General features: G+C 38.0%; 1 long non-coding RNA gene across 2 annotated transcripts in view; it reads right to left on the reverse strand.

Moving 5' to 3' along the window:
- Window positions 1-301: 301 nt before the first annotated feature.
- The window catches only part of LOC145715368 (uncharacterized), a 569,759-nt gene continuing 553,359 nt past the window's right edge, over window positions 302-16,701 (reverse strand). For both annotated transcript variants that reach the window (XR_014137428.1, XR_014137429.1), the window contains 2 exons: window positions 11,895-11,954; window positions 302-763 (listed from right to left, as the gene is read on the reverse strand). This is a non-coding gene — a long non-coding RNA (uncharacterized LOC145715368). The remainder of the gene's footprint in view (window positions 764-11,894; window positions 11,955-16,701) is intronic.

The raw sequence follows: 16,701 nt of genomic DNA on the forward strand, positions 1-16,701 counted from the left end.
AAGGAAAACTGACACTGCTCATTTCCGAGAGTACCACCAACTAGAGCAGCTACATGGTGGATATGGATATGGGTTCCAATCTGGAAAGAAGTGATGGAAACTACCTCAAAAGGGCAGCTAATAAAAATTCAAGTCAATGAAAAGCTTGGATCAGCCTGTGTATTGAGAGAGGAAATGACCGGTCTTTCATTATTCTCTTCATTGAGAAGAGAGAATAACTTTCCCATCAGGAGTTGGAGGCCCTGGATTGAAGATGAGGAGGGAGTGACAAATGCAGAAATAAAAGACGACCATCCAAAGATAATGAATACAGCCTATTTATTCAGAGCTTGCTATAGCAAGAGGGTGAGCCCTCGTCCTCTTGGCAGAGACTTAAGGCAGGCAGGGGAGGTACAAACAAAGGGAAGGCTTCATGTGTGCCCTGACTGGAGGCTATTGGTATGGGGAAGCTGGAGTCAGCCTAAGCTGAAGAGGGCATCTTTTGTGATTGATTTAGGGAGCATATTTGGCTTGTTCTTTTTGGTTCTGAGTTGAAAGCAGGGACCAAAATCAAGGAAGCTGGCAGTCATAGACCAGGACTGTTTCAGGCTGGTTTGGCTTCCACGATGAGTTGCTGCAGAGGTTGTAGGTCAGAGTTCTGTTGTCATATATAGTCTGGTCATTGTCCATTTGTATATTTATTGTCTCTGGGGCTTCAAGTCTCAGGTCCCTCAGATGACTGGTTGTGTTTCATGAGAACTGGTATGTCTACATCATCACTGACCTGTAATACACACAGGGGTCTTGAATTTTTCCAACCATTGGTCTGCCAATGTATCAGTCATGATCTTTGGAAAGGCACCAAAGTGAGAATTATGAGTCTTAGAATTATTTGAGTTATTGCATTAATTTAACCTATATCCCTTAGCAAGTCAAATTTCAGAACTTTGCTTTTTATCTGCAAGTTGAGGACTCTATATGTTCCAGTTCCAAAGATGTTATTCTCTGACTCTAATCCTGGAAAGTGTGCTCATCGCTTTACCAGCCCGTTTACCATGGACATATGCTGAAAAGTAAAAGACACAATGCTTGTTCTCAGGGGAATATTCTCATGAGCCTCGGGATGAAGGGGAAAACAATTATTTTCTCAACCGTGTGTTGGGAAACGTAGTGGATAATAAATAGTTATTTTCCTGGGACTGATTAGGAATGTCTCCCTATGTCATAAGGATTTTCTACTTTGTAAAGAGGAATTTTCCCATTTAACATAATTACATAAAATTATGGGTATTGGAACAAAACTCAATCAATATTTATTGAGTAGGGAGCTACCACAAGATTTTAATTGGAATTTTAACTTGAAAGCTATCTTAGCTGGATCTAGGGTCAGGGAGATAGAAGAACAGTTACATATCAGTAGAATCCAGATGTAAATGGTAGCACTGTTTTCCTTTACTGAGTAAGATACTCTGACTATCCTAATGTTTTCCATTTCTGAGCTTGGGATAGCAAGTAGTGAGATTAACAGGGGTTCATATAGTGAGGGACAACTGAATTTGAAATATCATGATTGATAAGCATGTATTTGCAGAGACCAGACCTTATTCAAGTCCTTATTCAAGTTTAGTTCTTATCAAGAACTAAATAAACATTTAGTTCAATCCCTGTCACTATTAGGTGCTTTATAAATGTTTAATAAGTGAGCTCAAAATTCGCAATTCACAGGGGGATCCTGATTTAAGAATATTGATTCCATCTCCAGTAGCTTGAGCCATATGAAACTGACCTGTTGTTCAACCTAATATATGTATCATATTTATTTATATAAATCCAACAGCTTTATAGGTTTTTCTTGTTGTTTCTTGTTGTTTGAATTCTGAAGGCCAGTAGTTAATAGTTTCTCATCAATCTGACAGGAGTGGACTTTGTGTTAGGAAATGTGACCATGTTTAAGGAAATTTTCTATAGGATATTGTTTAGATTTTCCAACTTTTTTTTCTTTTTTTTTTTTAAATATGAATTTATTGTCAAATTGGTTTCCATACAACACCCAGGGCCCATCCCAACAGGTAAATTTTCCTACTTTTGAACAAAGTGGAATACACATTCCTTTAAGTACGTTTTGGTTTAATATACACTCTTTTGAATAACCAAGGTGTGGATGATCTACTCCTGGTAAACAAGACCTGAATATAAGTATGTTTCAAATTCCTTGTGTTTTTGACATGGTGTCTCCCTAAGCAAGAGAAATCACTTTTATCATCATAATTAGATATGTAGTTTTTCTTATTGGCATTTAATAATAGTTAAATACTAACAGATACTACATGGGGTGGGTTTCCTTAACTCAATGACAAAACCCTATGTCTGATGTGAAAACACTAGAGGAGGCAGACCAGTGGATGGTAGGCCAAGATGCTGGGGAATGAGAGAGGGGGTTATGGAGGGGGTGAACTGGGGCTGCTGTGATTACTATATCATTGCCATCCCATTAGAAGATGCCTGTGATCAAAACCTGCTCCTCCAACCTCCTCCAAATAGCTTGTTAGTAAGTCCTGAAGACCCAAGTCATTATCTAGCAGGCATTGCAACTGTCACCTCTAACACAGGTCCTATTTATCCTGGGTAGACAATGTCCAGACCACTAAAATATGCTGTCTTAGAAACATGGCTGGGAGAGCAGGGGTGTGATAAAATTAAAACTATTTGGACTCCATCCTTTTTTATTTCTTTATCCACTACACTTGATAAAGAGGCTCTTTGTTGACCTTGTTTGGGAACGTGGATGGTTCAGTCAGTTGAGCATCCAATTCTTGATTTCAGCTCAGGTCATGATCTTGCAGTTTGTGGGATTGCGCCCTGCAATGCGCTCTGTGCTGACAGCCTGGAGCCTGCTTGGAATTCTTTCTCCCTCTGTCTCTGACCCTCCCCCCTCAAAAATAAATAAATAAACATTTTTTTAAAAAAGCTTGTTAAAAAGAGATATTAAAGAATGCCCAGTTTAATCTAGCCTTCAGATAGCTTGAGAAGAAATACAATACACTCTCTATGCTGTTTCCCTGTTATTAAATTCACTAGCTCATCCTTTTTAAAAACGTAAAGAGCCTAAGAATCATATGAGAATCTTCTTGAAATACAGGTTGTGATTCAGGAGGCCTGGTGGGTTTGAGATTCTGCATTTCTAACAAGCTCTCAGATGATGATCATGCTACTGGTGCAGGGCTTGCACTTTGAGAAACAAGGCTACAGCCACCTCGCATGTCCCAGGTCATGGGCCTGCGTGGCTTGGGGCTTTGATGCAGCTTGAATTCCCTTCCAATTTATAGTCCACTGTGTTCAGCTCAGGACAGGATCCTAAACAAGCAATCCTGAGCTTTACCTCTGCAACTGGCCCTTTAGTCTACTTTGGTGGCCTCAGAATGTTCATCGTATTCTCCAGCTACTCAATGCCCCCTCTCTGGTGTCCACATTAGACAGTAATTCAGTGATTAATATCCTCTCTTCCATTCTTCCTCCTTTACTCCAATGAAGAAAGGGAGGGCAAGAATATGACCATATCAAACGAATCAATCCTTGGGACCCAAATGAAGTATCATTTTTGTGGGGTCTAATGCCCTCAGCCATTAAAATGTACATATATCATTAAGAAGACTTTTTTTTTTTTTTTTTTCATTCAATAGAAATTTATTTTATTTTATTTTTTTTTCAATTTTTTTTTTATTTTTTTATTTTTTAATATATGAAATTTACTGTCAAATTGGTTTCCAAACAACACCCAGTGCTCATCCCAAAAGGTGCCCTCCTCAATACCCATCACCCACCCTGCCCTCCCTCCCACCCCCCATCAACCCTCAGTTTGTTCTCAGTTTTTAACAGTCTCTAATGCTTTGGCTCTCTCCCACTCTAACCTCTTTTTTTTTTTTTTTTCTTTTCCTTCCCCTCCCCCATGGGTTTCTGTTATGTTTCTCAGGATCCACATAAGAGTGAAACCATATGGTATCTGTCTTTCTCTGTATGGCTTATTTCACTTAGCATCACACTCTCCAGTTCCATCCATGTTGCTACAAAAGGCCATATTTCATTTTTTCTCATTGCCACATAGTATTCCATTGTGTATATAAACCACAATTTCTTTATCCATTCATCAGTTGATGGACATTTAGGCTCTTTCCATAATTTGGCTATTGTTGAGAGTGCCGCTATAAACATTGGGGTACAGGTGCCCCTATGCATCAGTACTCCTGTATCCCTTGGATAAATTCCTAGCAGTGCTATTGCTGGGTCATAGGGTAGGTCTATTTTTAATTTTCTGAGGAACCTCCACACTGCTTTCCAGAGCGGCTGCACCAATTTGCATTCCCACCAACAGTGCAAGAGGGTTCCTGTTTCTCCACATCCTCTCCAGCATCTATAGTCTCCTGATTTCTTCATTTTGGCCACTCTGACTGGCGGCACACACAAGTATTTGAATGGAATGAAAATACATTGAACGTTCTTGGAGGTCACACCAGGCAGCTTGGAGTTCACTAGAGTGGGCAATTGTGGGTGACCGTGCCACTGCAAGTAACTCATTCATTAAATCCCACCTTAATATTTGTAAGTCAAACCAAAGAAGAAGAAAAGGCAACTGGCTGAGTGGAAGAACTTATGTTGTCACATGGAGCTCATCCTGGGATCCCAGACCCCTAGGAGAGGGTTATATCATTAAAAGATGGAGGCTTTCTCTAAACCAGCAAAGACTCCCAAACCAACTACCATTTTGAATTTCTTTCTGGTGGTCCCAGTAGCTGTCTTCTTCTTTCATTGATTTTTTTTCTCGTAAAGTAAAATAAATTGCTGTAGTTTTGCAGCAAAGAAACCATTTCTCTCTCCTCTCCAGAAACCTGTAGTAAATAAGACCATTGCTTTTTACACAATTTGCCCTATGTTTACCTTTCAGAACAGCACAACACAGAATGCTACTAAGAATACTAACCAGACTCTGAATTTATTTTTTTTTAATAACTCAGAGAGGACATGAGCAGTTAGATATTTACTGGGGAAATTTTTAGCATGTCTGGTTTTTAACCGATTTCTACACAAGATGCCAAGTTTTTAAAACTCACACAGAAAATGGGTATAAGAAACATTTGTGTAACACTTTAAAATATATGAAGCACTTTTGTAATTCTCAAAGCTCATTTCCCCTTAAGAATAATCCAATGATGAGTACATGTTTTTATTCCCTTTTTCATACATGAGGAGATGAGGACTCAGAGAGATTTAGAAACACAAGGTCACACACATCAAGAAGGAAGGAACTCCATTCTCCAAATGCCATGCTCTTTTCCGATGCACCTTATTTATATCCCGTGCAGTGGTTCTGGTCTCCTGAGCTGTAAAAGAAACCTGTTTAAATGTGGCTAAATAAAAAGGGATCAAAATTGCCTGAGTGATGTGGTTTAAGCCATCTGAAGACACTGTGCTCCAATCACTCTCTTTCATGTTTTGCCTGAACCCTGCCTGCCACCTGAATAAAAAATGATTAGAGCAGATTGTCACTAAAGAGAATGCTGCTTTCCATCCAGGCAGCAGGGCATGATAAAAGAGATCTTAAGGATTCTGGCAAATTAGAGCTGCAAGTCTGCATTTTTTTAATTTTGTGAGCTGATATAAATCACAGGGACCTGTCAGGGAGCATTCAGATGTACTGGGCAATCCAACTTCAGAGATAAGCGAAACGTAAAAGCAGCTCACTGCACATCATAATTAAAGAGCTAGTTGTCTTCAGCAATTTCAGTTCCTGTGGGATTTTCAACAGATTTTTTTTTTTTTTTTACTTTTTGAGCTTGGAATAAAAGAGAGAGAATCCCAAACTATCATCTCTGAAGTTTTGTAATGGAACAATTTCTTGCAGTAGTGTGCAGGTCACTCAGCTCCTAAGGAAATCATCAGGTTCCTAGGCTTTGTTCTTCCTCTGTGGATGTCTGGTAAGTCACACAGTCACTCTAGAGACTCGATTTCCTTACCTGGAAGAAGAGTGATTTAACTGAACTCTGAATCCTAACACTAACATTCTGGGGTTCTATGAAATTTCTCATTTCTCAACAGCCATCCATGTATGCACAGCTTTCAACTTGAAATGGCCATTTTCATCCTGTGATCCTTAGACAGGGAGTCCCTTTAAATGACTGGCAGATGTCCAGGTTACAGATCAAACCTGGTCAGTGAAGCTCATCCACATAAAGAAAAGAAATGAAAACCGTGGTTAACAGAGCAATTGTGTTTCGTCTTGCTTCTGTCACCTTCTCCATGTTGGTTCAAGATTGACATCCCCATAGTATTTGTAGGTGGCTTTTTTTTAATGTTTTTCAATGTTTTTATTTATTTTTGAGAGAGAGAGAGACACAGAGACAGAGCACAAGTGGAAGGGGCAGAGAGAGAGGGAGACACAGAATCCGAAGCAGGCTCCAGGCTCTGAATCGTCAGCACAGAGCTCGAAGCAGGGCTCAAACTCGTGAACTGCGAGATCATGACCTGAGCTGAATGAAGTTGGACGCTTGACCAGTTGAGCCACCCAGGCACCCCATGTACATTGCTTTTCTTGAAATTCCTTGCTCTTGTGTATGATGAAAGCGGACTTCTCACTCAAATGTATGCAGTATAATCATTTAGGAGCAGAATGATGCCTCACCCCCGTGTCCCCAGATTGAAAGCTGCTGCATTTCATAGGGGACATTCCAGCTCTAGCAACTAGATGCAGAATTCATGGAATGCAAAGTCTTTCCTGGCTCCCTCAGGTTATGACCATCCCTTTGAGGGCCTTTACACATATTACTGAACATCTAATACCGAACAAGCCATTCATGTCCACAAAACCTGCTATCCTCATCATAGTAGGCTGTAAGACCCTCAGGTCACAGATAAGACTTTTTCCTCAAACATTATAATTCAAACACACAGTGAAAGGAAGAGAATGACACAACCATGTACCCTCTATCCTCATCTAAGAGAGGTTTTTCCACATTCACTGCAGATTTTCCTCTATTTTTGTAAAGAAATAAAGTGTTACCCAAATAATTGAAGCCCCATACTCCCTCCCTACTCTTCCTTTGGAGGCTGTCCCAAGGAACAAGTTGGTGTGTCTTTCTCAGCCATGTTTTCGAATTTACTACATATATATGAATATCCATACACAACATTACGTTGTGTTTGTAAAATTTACATCACTGCTATCACATAGTAATTTTATTTGTGCACCTAAAGTTGTGTTTTTAAGATTGATCTGCACAGCTCTACATTGATCTAGCTTATTCATTTCAACTGCTGTACAGTATCATCATGGAAATGTCATTTAATTCATTATGTTTCTATTTAGATTACTAGATTTCTTTTTTTTTCTGGGGACGAAGTTCAAAAGGCATCTTGTTAGATTATTAGATTTCAAGTTACGTAGTGAGATTTAGATTATTATCAACTTTTCTCTTCTAAAACTAATGTCCCCTCTTCTTATACACTAGAGTTTCTCAATGGTATGTATTTAAAATTAGAGAACTCAGTATCTCATTTTATCCTTATTGTTAGTAATCTGCCTTTACATCAAGCATATAGAAATTCGGCCCACGAAAAACTGTAATAATTGAATAATTTTCTTCCTGTAAAAGTTAATTAAATCAATAATGACCTTCCGCTCACTATTTTCAAGCCATCAGTCTCATTTTAACTACTGAAGACACAATCCTATTTTTATTTTTAGATGCATAATTTAAAGGAAATAACTATGTGAAAAAGCACTAAAATATAAAAAGAAATGGAATATATCTCACTCACCTTTATTCAACATTTCCTATCCCAAAGAAGTAGAAAAATATCTCACTATTAAAAGTCTTCATTTTAACATGTCAAAAACCCAAAACCTTTATCTCCCAACATACTGTGCATTCACAGTTCCCGTTAGTGCTGCTTGAAATCTAATTCATTTCCTATTATTTCCCATTTCTCCTTTTATTAAACACAGATTTTATGATTAATGCCCTGGAAAATGCCAGAAGATATTTTTAAGAGATAGAGAAAAGTGCTATTATTTCTTCACTGAAATAACATTATAGGGTAACGACTCTGAAAGTGGCAGGATTTCAGCACTCAGGGCAAAATGACAGTAACCTAGCATTACATTGCTCTGGCTGGGGATGATTTATCTGTTTGTTCTGGCATATTACACACAATGTGAATGAGGCCTGGACCTGCACGAAGGAAGGAATATCTCAATGAAAAAATAAAGCATCATTTTAAAATGTGAGGTGACATCCCAAAACAAGAAGAGCAATCCTAAAATATAGTCATTCAACACGTGTTAAAAATAGTTATGATTCTGTTCTTCCAATGGACTCCATAAATCAGGTGACCATCATTGCTTTCTTTGTGAGGGAACTTGGGTAATAACCAAGGGGAACCACGGTGATCAGCCTCTCTAGGAATTCCTCAAAAGCCTCTATGTGCTCTTCTTGTCCAGATTGTCTAGATATTCCTCATTACAAGCAAGCAGTATCTACCTCACAGAGGATAACTCCATATGAGGTGAAAGAGAACAACAGGTGTGATTTGTTGTTGTTTTCTTTTATCTTTTTAATGTATTTTATTTATTTTTGAGAAAGAGACAGAGAGACAGAACATGAACGGGGGAGGAGCAGAGAGAGAGGGAGAGACATGCATCTGAAGTGGTCTCCTGGCTCTGAACTGTCAGCACAGAGCCCGATGCAGGGCTCGAACTCGTGAACCACGAGATCATGATCTGAGCTGAAGTAGGACACTTACCCAACTGAGCCACCCAGGCATCTCCTTCTTCTTCTTCTTTTTTTTTTTTTCCAACACCTACACTGTTATGCTAAAGATGCAGGTTGTATAGTCAAAATCAACTCCTACTTCCATTTGTGGTATCTTACATTCATTCACTGTACCATGTTACTCGTTCCCAGAGTTCAGGGTATACCTTACTTTTTACATTTCCCCTTCTACCCACAGAATAACAAATTCAATTGATTTAACTCAATCTTTGAGAAATTAGTGAAGACCAAATGTGGATATAATAGACATAGGGTGAAGAAAATGAAGAAGTGCAGTTACTGAAGCATTTCTATATATGTTATCCAATTTGATCTGCCAGTTACTCTATGGGCTAGAAGTTTACCTACTTTGTGAACTGCCTTAGGTGGAAGTCCACCAATCACAAGATATAGCCATACAACTTGAACCTTAAACAGTCCAGTGATCCTTCTCTCTGCTCATCTCAACTTTATAAACTGAGCAATCAAGGGGCACCTGGGTAGCTCAGTTGGTTAAGCGTCCAACTTCAGCTCAAGTCATGATCTCACAGTTCGTGGGTTTGAGCCCCACATCAGGCTCTGTGCTGACTGCTCAGTCTGGAGACTGCTTCGGATTCTGTGTCTCCCTCTCTTTCTGCTCCTCACCCACCTGCTCTCTCTCTCTCTCACTCTCTCTCTCTCAAAAATAAATAAACATAAAAAAATAAACTGAGCAATCAATAAATACTTGCCCATACTAGAACTAACTATAGATAAGGGGTAAAAATATATTAGAGTATAAAAATATATTAAAGTATTTCTCTGCTCTTAGTATCTTCAAAATGGTAGGAAGCAGTAAATAAACAAACATATCTGTGAAGATGTATGTATACAATAAAAAATACTAGCTCAAGAAAAAGCTCCATATGGCTAAGTAGTATTTATTGTCAAGAAATAATATAAAAAATATAATATAAATAATTATAAATAAAATTTATAATATAAAATAAAAAAATATAAAGAGGGTTTTGTATAACTCTTTCCAATGCTGTACCAAAAGGACAAAGAAACATTGTCACTTCAATAATTATGTGTTGAGAAAGGAGCACTGTAGATACCCACCTTTCCATATCTCTTTTTACTTATAGCCCATGACATCATCTCTAATAAGAGGAGGGATCTCATATGAACCCCATAATTTCTGTGTATTTCAGTCATTTCAAGTATGAAATCTGAATGTTCATACTTTGCTTTCCTAAAACAAATGGTTCCTCTAAATCCTTAATCATGACTTTGATCAATGTAGGCACTTCAGACATTCTCTGGTTTGGGCTGTTCTACACTAAATTCTGTTCAAAAAGAGGATGGTGATAGTAATCGCCCAGGAAGTCTGAGGACGTAGCATTAAATTTTACATCATCTCCAAATGGGCAGGAGCAATGTGACCTAAGAATTTTGCTTCCCTTTGGCTAAAGTGTGCAAGGAAAACTGGACAGTCTGAGATGCAGTAAATTATCTGTGATTCATGAGTTATGATTGGCCTGGATTATAGCCCCATTTTGGAAGAAGTTAAGAACTCAGTGCTTTAAAAGAGCAGAAAATATACTATTTTAACATTTTAGAATGGAAGCTTCTCATCTACCACCCACCTTCTGTCCTTTTTATAGCAAAAAAGAACATTTCTCTTTTGTTTCTTTGTACCCTTTTTTTTCAACACTCTTCCTACACATAAATTCACATCCCTCTCTTTATTATAGAACTATTTGCAACCACCCTGAATACCTCATCAAGAAGGATGGTACTGAAATAAAGAATATGTCTTCCAAATAGTATTTTCAGTGGAAAGTTTGAGTCAGGTATATGAATGAAAACATCTTTCATTCCCTAAACAAAGAAGTAGAAATAGCCTTCTCTGTATCTTCCTCAAGAGAAATCTTTAGGGAAAAAAATGCTTTTCAATGAGACTTATTACATTTTAACTGTTATATGCAATAAGATGAAAGTCAAGAGCCACGGCCCAGAAAATTAAAGGGATACAAATCTCCTTCACTTTGTTTCTTAAAAAAAAAAAAAAAGGAATGAATCAGAAAGAAGTCCCTCCTTTTGCTTTCCAAAATGCCATCATGGAGGAAAGTCAGTGGATTGGAATATTATTTCTGTTACATTGTGTTACTTCTCCAGTTCCAAAAAACATAATCTTGGCAAATCATAAATGTTTTGAATTCATTACCAAAAGAAAAAAAAAAGGGAAAGAAAATCCGCATCCACAACCCACAAAGCATAATAATCTGTTGCTTCTCTTCTACTTTCACTCATTTTGATTGGATTCCCCAGAGTTTAAAAACCACAGTTTGGTTTGAACAAGAACCTGAGATGGACATTGAAGAAGTCAAAAGGTGCCAACACCTCCTAAGTCAATATAAGATTACTCAAGCTCCATTTAATTATCATGTAGAATGCAGCCAAAGGGCCTGGGTTTTGCTTGTTTGTTTGTTTTCAAAATTATTTGAATTTCCTGAGAGGATGCCATTTCAAAGAGCCTCTCATCAGGATAATTTGGGATAAGAATAAAGGGTGTATTTCATTCAAGCATCCTTTATTCACAAGAGCCTAGGAAATAGGCCAGGCAAATTAATATATCTTAGATAAAAATGTCTAGGACTTAATTTAAATACAGCCTAAATGATTAATTAATTAAATCATTAAATAGAGCTCATTTGATCTATTTTGCATGATAACATGCTTTGGAAACAGTCATTAGAAAATCATGTAAATGATGTTCAACCCAAGGGTGAGGTGGAATGGGGGTAATTAATGACTAGAAAAAGAATAGACTAGCATTTATTGAGTGCTTATTATAAGCCAAGTACTTCTGTTTGTCTTTACCTTTATTATCCTGTTTATTACAAATAACAATACTACAGTGTAAACATTATTATTATCAGTGCTTTATGTAAGGAAAATGGAGGTAAAGAGAATTTAAAGAACTTGCTCAAGCCATCATATTTGGTAATTGGTGTCATGGATTCACATAGGAAAAATCGGGTTCCAGGGCCCATGCTCTTAATCACCACACTGAGCAAAAGAAGGAGGCAAAATTAAATCAAGTACACAAGTAAGTAGGTTGGTACTTACAGATTTAATATTTAATGTACTTTCCTGAAGGTCTCTTCCAAGCAGTAATTTGCAATTTTGCTAGGATGAAGATATGAACAATGGTCACTATCAGGCTGGCAGACAGGAAGGACTTAGCAAGTTAGTAAGCCTAAGCAAATACTCTCCTCGGTGGCTCTGAATGGGATTTCCATTCTCACCCATTGTCACCCATGCTACAAGTCAATAAGTACCTATAAAGGGATACAAAATGAATGATTTCTTTTTGAAAAAAAATAAAAATAAAATAAAGTACACGCTATTGTAGATAAAGTTAAAAGTAAGATTATATCTAGGTGTAGGCCTAAAAATGTTTGCTTGGTGTTTGTTAAACTTATCAATAGAGAAACTTAGATGAAAACTTCAGTTTAATTTGAGATGTCATTGAAGATTCTTGTTTTTTTTTTTAAGTTTTATTTCAGTAATCTCTACCCCCAGCGTGGGGCTCGACTCATGACCCTGAGATCAAGAGTTGCACGCTCCTCCAACTGAGCCAGCCATACGCCCCAAGATGTCATTTAAGATTCTTGATCACAGTGTGAGAGCACAATCTTCTACACTTAGAATCTGAATATATAGTATACTTCTTTGTAAAATGATGACAAACAGAGTCAGGTACTCCAGCCCCAGAATGAAACATAAAAGCTTTGTTCCAGAAAGATTCTCAAGCAGCCAGAGCTAGAAAAGCTGAGCAGATGAAAAAGAAGTGTTGACAAGACTCATTTCAAGGTCATATTAGACCTTGATTTCAATAGTTTAGAGACAGCTATATTACATTAAAAATGCATTTCTCTCCTTCCTCTTTTTTTGTGACTATTATTATTAAAAATGTAACTTTTTTCCCCTCTTTTTGACCTGGTAATTGTGTCTAGTTGAGCTGGTGCATTGTTCATGAACTTCCTGCTTTTCCTGGGGTGACAGAGGTAAACACATGATTCTGTGTGAATTTGTGACTACATTTGTGCCAACCATGGAAATGTGCTTTGCATGTAGGTGTTTGCAAGAAAACTGGGGATAAAATTATGAAGAATGCAGAAAAAATAAGTAAGAATAATCTTTCACTCATGTAGATGACCTAGAGATCATGAAACTTCACTGAACGGTCACTGGCTAGTATACAGACTGACTGACTCAATAAATGTAAGGACAGGCAAGGGGACAGCTGGACAGAAGGGTTCTGTGACTCTTGTCTCCCTTTCTATCCTCACCTCTTCTTTCCTACTCCTGTGACTCTACCCAATGTGCCTTTGCTCTGCCTTACTCTCCCTTCTCCTTCCTGTCTGTCCAACTTCTCTAATCTTCCAGGTTCACTTCCCATCCTAGAGGGTGTGTGAAATCTGATTACTGCTGCCCAGACAGCCATGCCCTTTCCCTTTCTTTTTCCTTAGTTATATTGGTTAAATTATTACCACCTTGGTATGTTTTCTATTGTTCTCTAATCATTTCACGTGTTTCTCTAACTAGATTGTATATTCATGATCTCAAATACTTAACAGAGAGTTGTAGGGTACTAAAGAAGGAACAAACAGGAAAGAAGGAAGTGAGGAGGGAGAGAAGGAAGGAGGGAGGAAGGGAGGGAGGGATGATGGATGGAAGGAAGGAAGGAAGGAAGGAAGGAAGGAAGGAAGGAAAGGAAGGAACGGAGAGAAGGAATGGAGAGAAGAAGTAAGGAAAGGAGGAAGGATGGAGGCAGGAAGGGAGGGAGGAAGGGAGGGAGGGAGGGAGGGAGGATGGGAGGAAGGAAGGAAGGAAGAAAGGAAGGAAGGAAGGGAGAGAAGGAGGGAAGGGAGAGAAGGAGGGAAGGGAGAGAAGGAAGGAAGGAAGGAAAGAAGGAAGGAAGGAAGGAAGGAAAGAAGGAAGGAAGGAAGGAAGGGAGGGAGGGAGGGAGGAGGCAGTGAGATTATAACTTACATAACAAAATACCTTATAGCCACATAAGCACAAAGCTAGTGTTGAGCATATACAGGTACTCAGCAATTTCTGGTGACCAATTTTCTGTTTCTGGATCCTCCTTTAAACAGCAGTTTCTTTTGAACATCCCTCCCACTCCTAACCTCCCTGCATTGCTACTGTAAGTTAAGAAAAACAATTATTTCAGAGTGCGCAGGGGAATGGGAGGAGGGGCTAAATCCTGCATGGGTTTGACAGGTAATTAACTAGCAAAAGAAATAGCAGAAAAGAAAGGATTGAGATAGGAACAAGGCAGCTTCCCAGAAGGGTAGCACAATGTCTATTCAAAATATAAACTGGATCTAAACACCAAGACGTAAAGATGTGAAAGCACTTACATGTATTTTTAAAATGTCCTTGGGAAAGATGAAGCATCATTTTCGCTTGCTGATAAGCTACAGTGTGAATTTCAAGCAATACATAGTTATTTCTTCACTTTTCATGGACGTTACAACGCCAATCTCAGGATTTCAGACTATATATATATGTGTGTGTGTGTGTGTATATATATATATATATATATATATGTATACGTGTATATATATATATATATATGTATACGTGTATATATATGTGTATATATACACACATATATATACACACATATATATGTGTGTATATACACACATATATATACACACATATATATGTGTGTATATACACACATATATATACACACATATATATGTGTGTATATATATGTGTGTATATATATATATATATACACACATATATATATATATTTTCCCCAAGAGTAAGCATTATTTTCTATTTGCAGAGAAAGCGTGTGATCATCTAGATGTGAAACTTAGTTCCTGTTCCAGTCATGTGCTGTGCTGCCCTCCAGTACCTTCCCCACCTGTGCCCTAACTCAGCTCCCAGGGCAGTGGGGCTCCCCCTCACCTGCTATGTTTCCCAGGCTCCCAATACAGCACTTTCCCAAGGGGTGCCCCAAATGGGAGACTGGGTGAGAGTTTGGAAATGGGGGAGTGGTGGAAAGGAGGGCACCTCTTATCTCTGGCTTCTGCCGCAACATGCCTCAAAGTCAACATCCCCCAGGTCTCTGCAGCCCAGGGGTGCTGCTGGTCTCCTGCTACCAGGTGAGACACCACTTTCCTCTTTGGACCCTTTGTCCTCCAGCATCTGTGCAACTGACTTCCTGATCCTGAATATAGTAGTATAAAATATTACAAAAACAATTCTGTTTCCTAGACAAAATTCTTCCCGATCCAGATTTCACAAAGTTGGTCCAATGCTGCAGCATTTGTAAAAATAAAAAAAATAAATAAAATAAATAAATAAAGAGAAAGAGAGAGAGAGAGAGAGAGAGAGAGTATTTTCTGGAAAAAAAATTAAACTATATATTTCTTTATTTTAAACTAAATGTTATATTTTTAGCAGTGGCTGGTCTCTCTTTTCAAATATCTCTTCCAACCTATACTTGAATGTTTATCTGAAATTACTTGTTAGCAAATCCCACTTCAGAGTGGGGTGAATGCAGAGAGCAGTTTGTTTATTCCTTAATTATGGCATTTGCCATAGTTTATATTACAGTTTAATTTTCATTATCTTCTTCCATGCCTGACTCTTAACTGGATTATAAATATTTAGAGGACAGGAGGCACCAGGCCTAAATTTCATATTTAATCTCGAGAAAGTAGAATAGAAAGTTCATGTAGTAAATTAACACTAAGTGTTGGTAGAATGAATAGTGGTTAGGAAGAAATGATCAGATATTGGATGCATCATTCTGGTTTTTACCAGGTCCTTATGTTGAATGAACTGTTTACATAAGAACTGATCCCCAATTCCTTCAGCTTGAGGTGTGTAACCTTACTTGGATGCAAATTTAACTTGAATTGTGTTGCTAGATAATGCATATAATGTGTTCTAGAAAGATGGAAACTGCTGCTTTTTAAACATAAATTAAGCACAGATTAAAAGCTCCAGCCAGATACCAAGTCAAGCATTGATGGCTTCAAGGTTTTTTGGTTTCAATCTGACATTTCTACTTCAAATTGAGTTATTTCATGATCTTAGTTTGTATTACCCAGAAGTATACTTTGAATCAAGGATCCAAGTACAGTGGTAATGAATTTATTTGGGAGATGATCCTATGAAGCACACTGGTAAGGACTGGAGAAGTGAGACAGAAGGGAAAGAAGCCAGTGGAGGATGTGTTAAACCAGGTACTACTGTGGAAGCCAAGGGCTCCACTTTGCTGGGGAACTCTTAATGAGCCAGGGGTCAAGGAGTTGAGGTATTTTCCCATCAAGTCTGCCCCATCTCTGGTTGAGGGCAGCTACTAGGGCTTTAACTCCATGGCTCATCTAGCCAATCCCATGCACAAGACACACATGCACCGGAGAGAAGAAAAAGCCTTTAGACATAGGGCTGCAGGTTCTTGCAATGCAAAGCCATTGGTAATTACCAGAAGGTAAGTGACAAGGAGAAATGGATGGGATACTGACAGCATTTTCTATAAATATGGAAGATAATACATATGGTCAACATTCAATACAATGTATCGTATATGTATCAGTTTGTTTGTTTATGTGTAGAAATGGTGTGTGTACATTTTTTTCAACCTAAGATCTTCTATATTGGAAATACAGTATAAGATGAAGAATACACATAATTTCATGCTTCTCTGAATGCCCAAAATCTTTTCTCTGATTCTCAAAAAATATACTTATAAATTGCTACCTTGTGTTGACTCAAATAAGCATACTTAAATGAGTTTCTTTGTACATAGCATGTGCTTCTATTTAAAATGTGTATATCCCACAGCACATAACACAATATTTTGAATATAGTTTAGTTGCTGAATGAAAGGTAT

The sequence above is a fragment of the Panthera onca genome, chromosome A3, assembly GCF_046562875.1.
Source record: "Panthera onca isolate mPanOnc1 chromosome A3, mPanOnc1 haplotype 2, whole genome shotgun sequence".
NCBI lineage: Eukaryota > Metazoa > Chordata > Mammalia > Carnivora > Felidae > Panthera > Panthera onca.